The sequence below is a fragment of the Antechinus flavipes genome, chromosome 3 (genome assembly GCF_016432865.1).
Source record: "Antechinus flavipes isolate AdamAnt ecotype Samford, QLD, Australia chromosome 3, AdamAnt_v2, whole genome shotgun sequence".
Taxonomy (NCBI): Eukaryota; Metazoa; Chordata; class Mammalia; order Dasyuromorphia; family Dasyuridae; genus Antechinus; species Antechinus flavipes.
In genome coordinates this window covers 214910205-214924250 of record NC_067400.1, presented here as the reverse complement: position 1 = coordinate 214924250, position 14046 = coordinate 214910205, and positions in this window count along the sequence as shown.

Genomic DNA, 14046 nt, shown 5'->3' with positions numbered 1-14046 from the left:
AGTGTATTCCTTTCTGTCTCCATTACATTTTCTCCAGAGATCTATCATATCTAACTTTTCTAGTATTCTATTTACCTCTTTGACTTCTTTTTTATTTATTTTGTGGTTTGATTTATCTAATTCTGAGAGTGCAAGGTTAAGATCTCCCACTATTATAGTTTTATTGTCTATTTCTTCTTGCAGCTCTCTTAGTTTCTCTTTTAAGAATTTAGATGCTACCCCACTTGGTGCATATATGTTTAATATAGATAGTGCTTCATTATCCATGCTACCCTTTAGCAAGATATAGTGCCCTTCCTTATCTCTTTTAATTAGATCAATTTTTGCTTTAGCTTGATCTGAGATCAGGATGGCTACCCCTGCTTTTTTGACTTCACCTGAAGCATAGTAGATTTTGCTCCAACCTTTTACCTTTAACCTGCATGTATCTCCCCGCTTCAGGTGTGTTTCCTGTAAACAACATATTGTAGGATTCTGGCTTTTAATCCATTCTGCTAACCGCTTTCTCTTTATGGGGGAGTTTATCCCGTTCACGTTTATGGTTAGAATGACCAATTCTGTATTACTTGCCATCTTGTTAACCCCGGTTTATGCTTTTCTCCCTTCTTTCCCCTTTCCCCCCCTTCCCAGTATTAAGCTTGTGAGCACCCCTTGCTTCTCACAGCCTTCCCTTTTTAGTATCCCTCCCCCGCCTTAGAGTTCCTCCCCCTATCTTACCCCTTTCCCTCCCAGTTCCTGTATTCCCTTCCGCTTAGCTTATTCCTTCCCTTTTCACTTTTCCCTTCTCACTTTTCAATGAGATGGGAGAAGTTTCACCATAGATTGGATATGTCTTAAGATTTTTCACTTAAAGCCAATTCTGAAGGCAGTAAGATACCCACTATATTCATCCCCCTCCATTCTTTCTCTCAGATATAATAGGTTTCCTATGCCTCTTCATGAGATGTACTACCCCCACTTTACCCTTTTTCTGGTACAATGTCCTTTCCACATCAATTTCTAGAACAAGGTATACATGTATTCTTTATACATCTATATAGTCAAAATATAGTTCCCAAGATTAATCTTTACCTTTTTAGATTTCTCTTGAGTTCTATATTTGTAGATCAAACTTTTTGTTAAGTTCTGGTTTTTTCATCAGAAATAGATGAAATTCGCTTACTTCGTTGAATGTCCATCTTCTTCCCTGGAAAAAGATGCTCATTCTCGCTGGGTAAGTTATTTTTGGTTGCATATCAAGTTCCTTAGCCTTTCAGAATATCATATTCCAGGCCCTTCGATCTTTTAATGTGGATGCTGCCAGATCCTGGGTGATCCTTATTGTGGCTCCTTGATACTTGAATTGGGTTTTTCTAGCCGCTTGCAATATTTTTTCCTTCGTCTGAGGGTTCTGGCATTTGGCCACTATATTCCTTGGTGTTTTGATTTTAGGATCCCTTTCAGTGGGTGATCGATGAATCCTTTCAATGTTTATTTTTTCCTCTGTTCCTATGACTTCTGGGCAGTTCTCTTTGATAATTTCCTGGAAAATAGTGTCCAGGCTCTTTTTTTCATCATGTTTTTCTGGGAGTCCAATGATTCTCAGATTGTCTCTCCTGGATCTGTTTTCTAGGTCTGTTGTCTTCCCCAGAAGGTATTTCACATTTTTCTCCATTGTTTGATTTTTTTGGATTTGCTTGACTGATTCTTCTTGTCTCCTCGAGTCATTCAATTCCACTTGTTCAATTCTGATTTTCAGTGAAGTATTCTCTTCACTCACTTTTTAAAAATCTTTTTCTAATTGTCCAATTGAGTTCTTTTGTTCTGTGGAATTTTTTTCCATTTCGCCAATTTTGTTTTTTAGAGAGCTGTTTTCTGTTTCCAGTTCACTAATCCTATTTTTCAAGGATTTTACTTCTTTATCCACTCTCTCTTTAACTGACTTCTCCAGGCTCTTTTGCCAAGCCTCCCTCTCCTTTTCCCAAGCTTCCCTCTCCTTTTGCCAAGCCTCACTCTGCTTTCCCCATTTGTCTTCTAGCTCCCTTGTGAGAGCCTTTTTAATCACTTCTATGAGGTTCATCTGTGCTGAGGAACAGATGATCTCCTCCTTTGGGGATTCACCTGGGGACTGCCTGTTTTTAGTCTCCTCAGGATTTAGAGTCTGCTCTCTATCTGTATAGAAGCTGTCAAGGGTTAAAGTCCTCTTCAGCTTCTTGCTCATTCTGTCTAATAATCAAAGACAAACTACCAAAGAAAAACAGAAAAAACTGGAGTCTTTCTTTGGGGGGGGGGAGGGGGCTGGGTGTGTTATCGAGCTTCCTCTACAGACTGCAGGGGGCAGCAGTGAGGCACTAGCAGGACTGTGTTGCGCGTGCGCTCTGAGATCCCAAAGCGTGCTGAGTCACTGTGGGGGGGGAAGGGGGAGGTGGCCAGGTCCTGAGAGACTCCAGCTGTTTGGGGTTGTATTCTTCACCCCCGGTGTTTTTAGCTTCTCTGCTGGGCTGCTGACTTGCTGCCGGAGCAAAGTATCCAAACCTGTAGCGAAGCTCTCCCCGCAGAGACGGCTGCGATCACTCCCCACCCCCTCTCCAGTCTGCTCCCGTGCTCTCACTGCCGCTGCCCGCCGCCTGCGCCCGATCTAAAACCGTCCCAGCCTTCCAGTAAAGACAGACCTTTCTTGGCAGATCTCAAGGATGGCTTCTCTTGGTAACTATATGTGGGTTTTTTTCAGTCAAGCATTGATTCAGAGGCTTGTAATGAAGTGGATAGTGAGAGAAAGCGTGGAGCTTATGCAGCTGTGAGCCTCCTCTCCGCCATCTTAACCGGAGGTCCCTACTTTATTCTTTTCTTCCCCTTTCATCCTTTCATCTCCCCCAAGCAGGCTATAGTTAAGCATGGAAATATTATATAGATAAATATCTATACCTATATCATAATATAGATATCTATATCAAAAGAGTTATACATATACATGAGGGTGAAGATGAGGGAGTAGGTATGGGTGTGAGTATGATATATACAAACATACATATATGTATATACACATATACATACACCTATATGGACACACATGTATGTATATATGTGTGTGCATACTCATGTACACATATGTAAACATCCATCTAAAACAATATTAATATGACTGACATAAAATATTGATTTGTCTTCACTGAATCTTTAAGTTTGACTTTGCTGATACCAATGATTACTAGAACTACTTTTTAAAAAATTCTACTTTTGAGCTTTATTTTAGTGCTTGTGTATATCTCTTTATTTCTTAATCCTGATAACTATTCTATTAATTCTACTCATTAACTTTCCTTGCTATTACTTAAGCTCTCCCCACCCATGGATTCCTCTCTGATAATCTCCACTCACCTTTTCTCTCTCTCTTTTTCCCTTTGTCATTATTCTATATACCTCAACCCACTACTGTAGTTCTGCACAGTCTACTACACCGTAGAGCCAAAAATAACATCACATTATTTGCACTATTTCAGATGATACTTTCTATTGGATGTGAAGCTGGAAATCCTTTTAAGGCAAATTTCACTTAAATCTTTCCTCCTTTTTTGTCTCTATATTTTAGGTACAGTCATGCTGCTGTTATTAGTTCATCTCTAAAATCTGGTTAGTCCCTAAAATATTATAATACAAAACAGTCAAAGACAAAGGAGAGTTTACAACCAGCTGTCTTTCTTTTGAATTTTCAGTGCTATGGCTGATTCTCACTTGGTCCATTATCTCAATCAGTTGTCTGATTTAACAGCATTTTTTTAAATTGCCAAATTAAATCTTTATTGAGATTTTGTGTCCTCAAGATGTTTCAGGAGAGTTGTTTGACAGGACTCTTGGTCTGAGGTCCAATATTTGGTCTGAGGTCCAATATTTTCTTTAAGTATTTGACTATCTTCTCCATTTTTCATTCAACAAGCAAAGGAAAGAGGAGTAAAGAACAATAACAATAATGCAATTACATTTAACATGATTTGCCCCAAATTCCTACTTTGATTGTGTCTTATGATTAATAACAAGTTTACCCTGCTTTTGAACAAAAGCTCTTATTTTTTTTCCCCCAAGAGTAATCACTTTCCCTTGAAAAGTACAGTTAAAATAAAAGTATAAGGTCTCTCTTTCTTTCTCCCTTTTTTTCACTGATCTCATTATATCACTTGATTTTGAGAAAGACAATAGATTTAGGACACACACTGTTGAGGAACTGGTTCTACTTTTTCTGGCTTTTTTTTTTTTTTTTTTACTTGGAGCTATAAGGGAAAACAGACTATGGGCATATTAACCAGGTGCTATTGCTAAGTTGACCTGAATTTAGGTTAAAAAATTATTAACTCTTTTGAGTATTCAGAAAAATCAAATGAGGGTGGTATAAAGGTTTCTGGGAGAAAGAGTTACAAAATTAAATGTGATGAAGGAAAACAAATTGGAAAATAAATGAAGATATAGAATTAATAATGCTGAGTAATTAGTTGGGAGGTAAAGGAAAAGATTACATATTAATATGTGAATTAGAGAAAAAAAGTTACATATAAATGATCATTTGAGCAGGTATTTTCTGGAATTTGATCTAAAAGCAGCAAAGATAGCTATTGGAAAGAAAATTTGTAATTGTGTTCCAGAGTATCAAAATCTATATTATTTATGGTCCTTTGCAATCATGTCAAACTTTCTAGAAGCATAATCCCAGACTATTTAGAGAATTCTTACTAGAATGTATCTTGAGCTTAGGAAATTTCTGATTTAAGTATAAGGACATGTTTGAATGAGGAAATTACATTTTCCTAAACAAAGATAAAAAAAAATCATGATTCTATCAAAAGACAAGGATCATAAAATTACCTGAAATTTCAATAGACTTGCTAAACTCATCTTTTGTTAAATTCCACTGACATATCTAATCAACCATTGATTTTTCTTAGCTCTTTGGTGGGCCACAAAATCATCATAAGTATAAAATAATATGAACTAGTACAATTCCTTGCTGCAAATATTGGCTCTATGAACCAGGAAGGCAGATTAATATCTTCTCTTTTTCTTAAATTATCAGTATAGATCTCATAGTGTCAGAAAACAGAAAACAGAAAATAAGAGTAGAAACATTATGATCTGACTATATTATTTATTTATGATATCAATATTTCATTTTATAGAAAACTTATTTCCAAGGACATTTTCAGTGTATTTTATATGGAAATAAATCTTCTCAATATTACCATGACTTGAATGAAGGGAAATTGAGAGAGAAAAGTCTGGGAAAAGTCTGATAAAATGCTTTTAAAATATACTATTTCTGTGGCTACAGTATGTTTGAAGGTTAAAACTAAATTATAAAATGCAAGACCCTTGATCAATTTGCTTTAACTTTAAAATCCTACAATATATTTTCCATATATGGATATGACTTTTTAAATTGTTTATTATTATAAAATTTAATGAGTGACTGCACATTCTGTTGTATTCAAATATCATTTTGGCCATTTGATTTTGGAATTCTAGGATCTTGTTCTTTGGCTGCAATTTCCATATTTTCAAATATTTTACTTTTAATTTATGGAACAAAACAAACATTTCCATATCATAGTACAATAAAAAGATGATTGCATATAAAACTGCAAATCTAATATGCACAACTTGTTATTTTTTTTAAAAAATACAACAAAATAATCATGTAAATTTCTTTTTTCCCTCCCCCTACCTGAGGCGGTAACCATTAGACACAATAAGCAAATAGATAGATAGATAGATAGAGTGTAGATAGGCAAATGGGTAGATAGATGTAGATATGTAAACTCTTTCTATTCATATCTCTACTTATCATTTGGTTGTTTTGTTCCCTCTGGATGCAGATGATGACTCTCTTTATATGGTTCTTTATAGTTAATTTGAGTATTTATAATAGTCAAAATAACATGCACTCAAAGTTATTCTCAAAGCAGTATTGCTGTTACTATGTGCAATTTTATCTTGCTTCTGCTCATTTCATTTTCCATTATTTCATGCAAATCTTTCTATATATTTTTTCCTAAAATAATTGAGTTCATTCTTATTGTATAGTAGTGTTCATCATAATCACATACTTCTAGTTCAGATTTCCCCAATATTTGTCAGATAGAAATTTTGATCTCTTTGTGCTCACAGAGAAATTTCTATTAACAGCTTAGAACACTGAGGTTCTTTTCCTTTATTCCCTAATTATTTTCAGAAATAGACCAAATTTATTTGGGTCAATATATGGATCAATGTGTATATAGGGTTTATTAACTTTGAGCATAATTTCAAATTACTCTCCAAAATGGCTATATCATTTCACAATTCCACCAACTATGACTTAGTGTCCCAATTTTTCATATGAAAATCAATTCTGATGGACATGGCACTTTTCAATAATGAGATGATTGAGACCAGTTCCAATGATCTTCTGATAAAGAGAGCCATCTATGCCCAGAAAGAGGACTGTGGGAACTGAGTGTGGATCACAGCACAGCATTTTCACTCTTGGTTTTTAGGCTTGCATTTTATTTTCTTTCTCATTTTTTTCCTTTTTGGTCTGTTTTTTTCTGGTGTAGCAAGATACTTATATCAATATGTATATGTTTAATGTATATATTTTTAACATCTTTAACATATGTTGAATTACCATCTAGCAGAGGAAATGGGGAAAGAGAGGAAAAAAAATTGGAATACAGGTTTTGGAAGAGTGTATTTTGAAAAATTATCCATGCATATGTTTTGAAAATAAAATGGTATAATAAAAAAAATTGTCCATTCACATCATTTCACCATTTATCAATGGGAGAATTATTAATTTATTTTTATTTTTATTTTTTTTTGCTGAGGCAATTGGGGTCAAGTGATTTGCCTAGGGTCACAGAGCTTTGAAGTGTTAAGTGTCTGAGCCAGATTTGAACTCAGGTCCACCTGATTTCAGGTCTGGTCCTCTATCCACTGTGCGACCTAGCTGCCCCAATTATTAGTATCCTTAAAGATTTGATACTATTTTGATAATATAGGTGAGATATGAGACCTGTATCTGATAACTGCTTTTTAAATTTTCCCTCCCACAATTTTCAGCTTTCTATCTTATCTTGGCTATATTTGTTTTATTTGTACAAAACCTTTTAAATTTAATGCAATATACATCATCCATTTTATATCTAACTTTGCTCTCTATTTATATTCATACATTGTTTGCCAGTCTGATAAGTAAAATGCTCTGTATTTTCTAATTTTCCTATAAAATGTTTCTTTGAATTTGTCATATCTTCATTTTGACCTTAATTTATTTATTTCTTAAGTGAAAAACTTCAGTTCTTATTATTTATAATGTCCTTCTCAATTTCAACATTCTGTGATTCCAAAGATTATTTTTTCCAGTATCAATGATGGGTTTACAAGGACCTCATTGTTCATACTTCCTTCTCATTGTGATCCTTTGGAAAACATTTGAGCTAAGAGGTTCAGATTATGCTTATGGAACAAACAAAGCTGAATGGTTTTCCAGGAATAAAGTTTATGATGCTAGCCCCATTAGAAGAATAGACTAATCAAATTAAGTTACCTAGTCACAGGCAACAAAGCAAATGTAGAATTTATTTTTGATCCTTATGCTCTATCTTTTGTCATATGTATTTATTAATTTGTCTGCCTAGGCCAAGGAAAGTAAATCACTTAAACAATTTTTGGAGGGAATTTTGGTGCAGTGTTAAGTTCCCAATTAAAAAGAAAAGTATCTTAAATTTTCCTGTAATTAAATAGTTCAGATCAGGTGTCTAACTGAAGAACATAACAAGAAATCTGGAAGATATATTGTTTTAAAGTCATCAGCTATCGTGAAGTCCATCTGTGAAAATATATTTAGATGCAAGTTAAAAACAATAAGTAACCTAAAAGTTATCTTAAATTATAATTTGTCATATTCAAAAGTGTTTGCCTAACTGAGCAATTATACTTCTAAAACAAAAATAAAACATAATCTTTCTAAAAATATAAATGATAAGTAAACATAACATCTCACATACAGTATGGATATTTCTTTCAATAAACCTATGGATATTTGAATGATAAATTAATTAAAAGTTGTATGTGTGAGTTAAGTGGTTAGGGATTTTTACTTTGAAGAGTATACAGTGACTCTAAAATGGATTTAGAAAAAGAAGCATTTTCAACATATAATGATTCTTAACTCATTAAGTGTATTGAACATGTAAGTGGTAAAAGAATTTGAGTTTTAAAATATAAAGATGTTTTCCAAATCATAATCATTTTTTAAAAAAGAGAGTTATAGTTGCAAATCACTAAACACCTTTTAATTTTTTTTTTTTTTAGCTGAGGAGAAACAACTATTTTTAAAGTCAGATTCTCTGGGGCTTAAGTTCTGTCTGGTGAAAAAACTGAATAAGAAATTTATCATTGGAATCTGCTTAGCTTTTGGCTGAAAAGGGAAGTCTCATAAAAGAGTGACATGAAAATAGACTTAAAAATTTTGATTTGAGTGTCTCTTTCCCCACTTAATAACTCCATAATCATGAATAAGTGACAGCACTATTAAGTTTCAGTTTTCTTATCTAGAACATAGGCATATTCTATTAACTGTCTCACAAGAAAGTGATTTTTAAAGTGTAAAGGCCATAAAGAGTCAGAGTGGAAACATGGCATTTTGAATAGAGAACTGGCCTTGATGACATGCAGCTGCCTCTGACACACGCCAGTTGTGTGGCTTTTGACAATTCACTTAACCTCTCAGTGCTGCTGACAACTTTCTAAGTCTTTGAGATGCAGAATTTTCATTTTGTGTTGGCAAAGGGAATTTCCTCACCAAGATTTCCCTATACCAATGAAATCATAGTTAAATCTAATTTAGAAAAATAACCCAAAATATTATTTAATGATGTCTCATGAAAGATAGAGATTATATCTGGAATTGCCTTGGTACAGGAAAATCCGAAATGAAGAAACTCCCTCTTCTAATGCCAATTGATATTTTCTTTGAAGTTTATTGTATAACAATTTCCTTGGAGTATGGAGACAATAAGTGATTTGTTCAGAACTCACAACTAGATTGTGGAAGAAATCAATTTGAACTTAACTCTATTCACTGTATTATTTTGCCTCTCAGTGACATTCATTATTAGAAAAAAAAATTTCTCACATAATTAGATATTTAAAATACTTTCATGTGAGAATATAATAATTGTCAATATAATAAAGGAAATTATGTGCTATTTGGAGTCAGAAGTTGTAAATTTAATTCTCACTTTGCTACTTATTACCTCTGTGATCTTGGTCAACTCCCAAAATCTTTAGCCTCACTTCATTTGAAAAATATCCCAAAAGTACATTAGATAGTCTCTAATATCTTTCCTAGGTCCAAATCTATAAATCTTTAGATAAACAGGGCTACCTTTCATGTAATATAATTTAATATATATATATATATATATATATATATATATATATATATTATATATATATATATTATATTTATATGTAAATATAAAGTCATGCAATACTGAATTAAAGTGAAGGTGAAATTTCATTTTTCACAGATATTATCTGTGTGTAATGTATTATAGATAGTAAAGTGGCGACTATTGGGCTTGAAATTAGGAAAATTTCTCAAATTTGGCCTCAGACACTCATTAGCCATGTGATGCTGGGCAAGTCACTTCACCATGCCTGCCTCAGCTCCTCATCTGCAAAATGATCTACAGAAAGAAATGACAAACCACTCCAGTATCTTTACCAAGAAAACATTCCAAACATGTCACAAAGAGTCAGACATGATTGAACAACAACAAAATGTATTGTGAGGGGCAGTATAATGCAAAGGCAAGAGTGCCCAGACTTGGAATCATGAGTCTTACCTTTGATTCTTGTTACCTATTAAGATTGAGCAAGTGACTTCATCTTTCTGAGCGTCATTTGCTAAATTATAGTTGGGTTGTTCTCTGCATTAAGGAAAAGAATTCCCATACCAATGAACCAAAAATCATATTTATATAATATTTCTTTGCAATATAGTTTCCACATTCTATTCAGAATGTAATAGTCAGGATTTCATCAACATACAATTGACAGTTTGAGAAGACATTTAAAGGTACTTTAGTTATTGATTCAACTTAACACATAAATCTCTTAGGGCAGGTCCCATGTATTATTCATTTACAGCTCTTTGTACATTGCATATACTATAGTAAGCACTTAAAATGTTTTTTGAATTGCTTAATACTTATTTTGTACATTATATGTGATCCCTACTATAGAAAGATCACTACTTTTGGAGAAAGAGGACCTGGGTTGCCATCTTACCTGTGATTCTTACCATTAGTACTCATTAATCTCTCTGGTTCTTCCTTTGTAAAATGAGATCGGACTATATGACCTTTGAGATCTCATTTAACATGAAAGTTGTGATCTGTGATCCTTGGCATTTATAATAGTTGTCTAATGTATTAAAAATAAAATTGGAAGCATTATAAATGTCACTCTTCTGAGGGGCACAGATACAATATCAAGTCAACTTGGCATATAGAAGAGAAAAGTCACAAATAGTACTAAGCACTTATCTTTTCTAATTTAGTAGGAAATATTTTCATAAAATAAAAAGTTGATGCAACAATAACATTATGAGATGATCAAATATGATGAACTTAGCCCTTTTCAACAATTAGTTGATTCAAGCTAATTTCAGTAAATTTGGAATCAAAAGAGCTATCTGAATCCAGAGAGAGAGAGAGAACTATGGAGAGTATATACCGTGTTTCCCCGATAATAAGACACTGTCTTATTTGTTTTTTTTTTTTTTTTGGGGGGGGGGACAGAAAAGCACAAGAGGGCTTATTTTCAGAGGAGGGCTTATTTTAATGAACATTGACAGCAATTTTAATAAACAGGTAAATGTGAACAAAAAAAAGTACCTTTATTCAATAATGATCATGTCATCTTCTTCAATAACATTATCATGAATGTCCATACCCTGAATTCCGTCCTGGATGTCTTGCGCCTCTATTTCCTTCAGAAGAATTAGACCCAATCTGTCATGTCCAGCAATATAGCTCTCTTTAAATGAACATGTCTTGTCCAGGTAACCTGCTCGTAGTGCCTTGGCAACACAGCTGTCAGTAATTTTATCCCATAACTTCTTCACCCAAGTCACGACTTCTTGCAGACAGGGCTTCACAAAGTTTCCACGCTGATTTCTTTCCATTCTATTTTCAATGTAGTCATTGACTTCCATGTGCAAATAGTCCTTGAATGGCTTGTTTATTGCAATATCAAGGGTCTGGAGATAGGCAGTCGTTCTTGCAGAAATCATTACTTGATCTATTCTTCTCTCTGCAAGGAAGTTCTTCATTTCTTTAGCGTGGTGAGTGCTGGCTAAAATCCAGATTATCAGACCTCTTTGGTTACCTCGCATAACAAGTGGCAGCATTAAATCAACCCACTTTCTTATAACGGCTTGTGTACACCAGGCTTTTTCGGTTTCAAGAATGTAAATGCCTGATACATGTTCAATCTTATCTTTCTTGCCCTTACTGATGATGAGAGGTGTGGCTTTCTTTCCATCCAAACGAATTGCCAAAACACAGGTGATCCGTGCAGACAGAATAATAAAATTATGACCATCAGTCCTTCTTTTCACTCCATCATGCCCCTCAATAATGTTTTAACCCCATCATGCTCCCTGAGTGCTCCTGCTATCCTCTGAGTTCTTTTTTTGTCCTCCATCATGCCCCCTGAGTTCTTCTTTTATCCTCCATCATGCCCTCTGAGTTCTTCTTTTATCCTCCATCATGCCCCCTCACTCTCGCTTACATACCAGGTTTTTATGTTGTCCTGCCTCAGCTCTCCTCCGCGGCACTGCTCTCAATGGCACCAGCAAGCAAATCACTGGGGAAGAACAGGATGACGCGCTCACTGCTGCAGCTCTGATTGGATGCAGCTTGGAGCGCAGCGTGCATTTCACGGGAGGAGAGGGGAGGCCAGGGGAGGGATGGTGCATACAGAGGGTACTGTAATGTAGCATGTAGCTCAGGGGATCACCTTCACTACAGTAGCAATCTCAATAGGGCTTATTTTAGAGGAATGTTACACAGTAAGGGGAGGGTTTATTTTCGGGATAGGTCTTATTATCGGGGAAACACAATATGGATTAAAACATAGTATTTTCACCTTTTCTTGTTTTTGATTGTTTGTGAGTTGTTGCTTTTTTTTGTTTTGTTTTGTGGTTTTTTCCCTTTTGATCTGATTTTTCTTGCACAACATGAAGAATATGGAAATAGTTTAGAAGAATTGAACATGCTTAACTTCTACTATATTGTTTTTTGTGATTGGAGAAGGGAGGGAGAAAAATTTGGAGCACAAAACTATATTTGCATGTATTTAGAAAAATAAAATACTATTTAAAATTTTAAATTTTAAAAATTATCTTATCTGCATACATGCAACATTAGAATGATCAATTACTAATAGTATCAAGTGAAGATTAAATCAAAGTTTAGCCTCAGGACAGATAAATGCACCAAATGGAACAATACAAGATAGCAAGAATGAGGGGGGGGAGGGAAGAGAGGAATGGTATAATTCTTCAGATAAAGAAGATGTTCAAAATATATTACTCTTAAAAACAACTAGAAAAAGATAAACTCATTCACTTTGATATCATAAAGTGAATGAGTTTATCTTTTTCTAGTTGTGCCATTTTCTTAAGTGTTCAGACTACTGATAACACATTTGGTTTATTATCACTAATATGCAGAATGATCAACTGCTCACAGAATAATAAGATTCATTCCCATATTTAAAAGAAGACCAAATACCTCACAGACAGATGTGATCAAACACTTCATGTCATATTAATAACAACATTTTGAACTAGAATTTCAAAAAGTAAAAAAAAAAAAGGAAGACGTGAGCATAGATACTGTTGTTTGAAGAAAACATCTTCTTTCTACCTCATCACACATCAAAGTATTTCACACCAAGAAACACATTTGCTGTAATAAATTATAATAGAATCAGTAATGGGGTCAGATATTTGCCACAATGGAAACTTTGAACAAATGTACATGTAGGACTATAAAGATATATGGAAAAAATTTTCTTAGTAAAAATAATTTTTTTCTGTTTAATATTTTAATTAGATATCAAATTTTACATTCAGGGGATTATTATATTAGAAATGAGTGTGTTCAACACATTATGTTCTTTTTACTTTCAACGAATAAAATTACCGAAAAGTTTTGGGCTACCTATGCATGGTATATTTTTTCTTTTTTCTTTTCTTTTTTTATTATTGGAAATTTATTTATTTTTAATACGTATTGCTTTATGATGTTGGGAGAGAAAAATAATGTCGAGAAAAAACTGCAGGAGAAATTCTAAAAAATGAAAAAAGAAATGAACATAGCATTGTTAACATACACTCGGTTTTCTTAGATCTTTTTCTGGATGCAGGTGGCATTTTCTGTCCAAAACCTATTGGATTACTTTGGATCACTGAATTGCTGAGAAGAACCTAACCTTTCATAGTTGATCATCTCACATTCTTGCTGTTGTGAACAATGAAGTCCTGGTTCTACTTGCTTTACACAGCATCTGTTCATTTAAATCTATCCATATCTTCCTAAAGGTAGCTTATTCATCATTTTTATAGAACAATAATATTTCAGTACTTTCATGTATCACAGCTTTTTTAGCCACTCCTTACTTGATGGACATCCACTTCTTTTTCAATCTTTTGCCACACAAAAAGAGCTACTACAAACATTTTTGTCCATGTGGGTTCTTTTTGCTTTTATGATTTCCTTGGGATACAGACCTAGTGTTGGCACTACTGGATCAAAGGCTATGCACAGCTTTAAAACCCTTTGGACATAGTTCCAGATTGTTCAACAGAATGATTGGATCATTTCACAACTCCACTAATAAGGCATTAATGTCCAATTTTTCCCATAATCACTCCAACATTTATCATCTTGTCTTGTCATCTTAGGCAATATGAAAGGTGTGAGATTGTACTCAGAATTATTTTAATTTCCATTTCTCTAATCA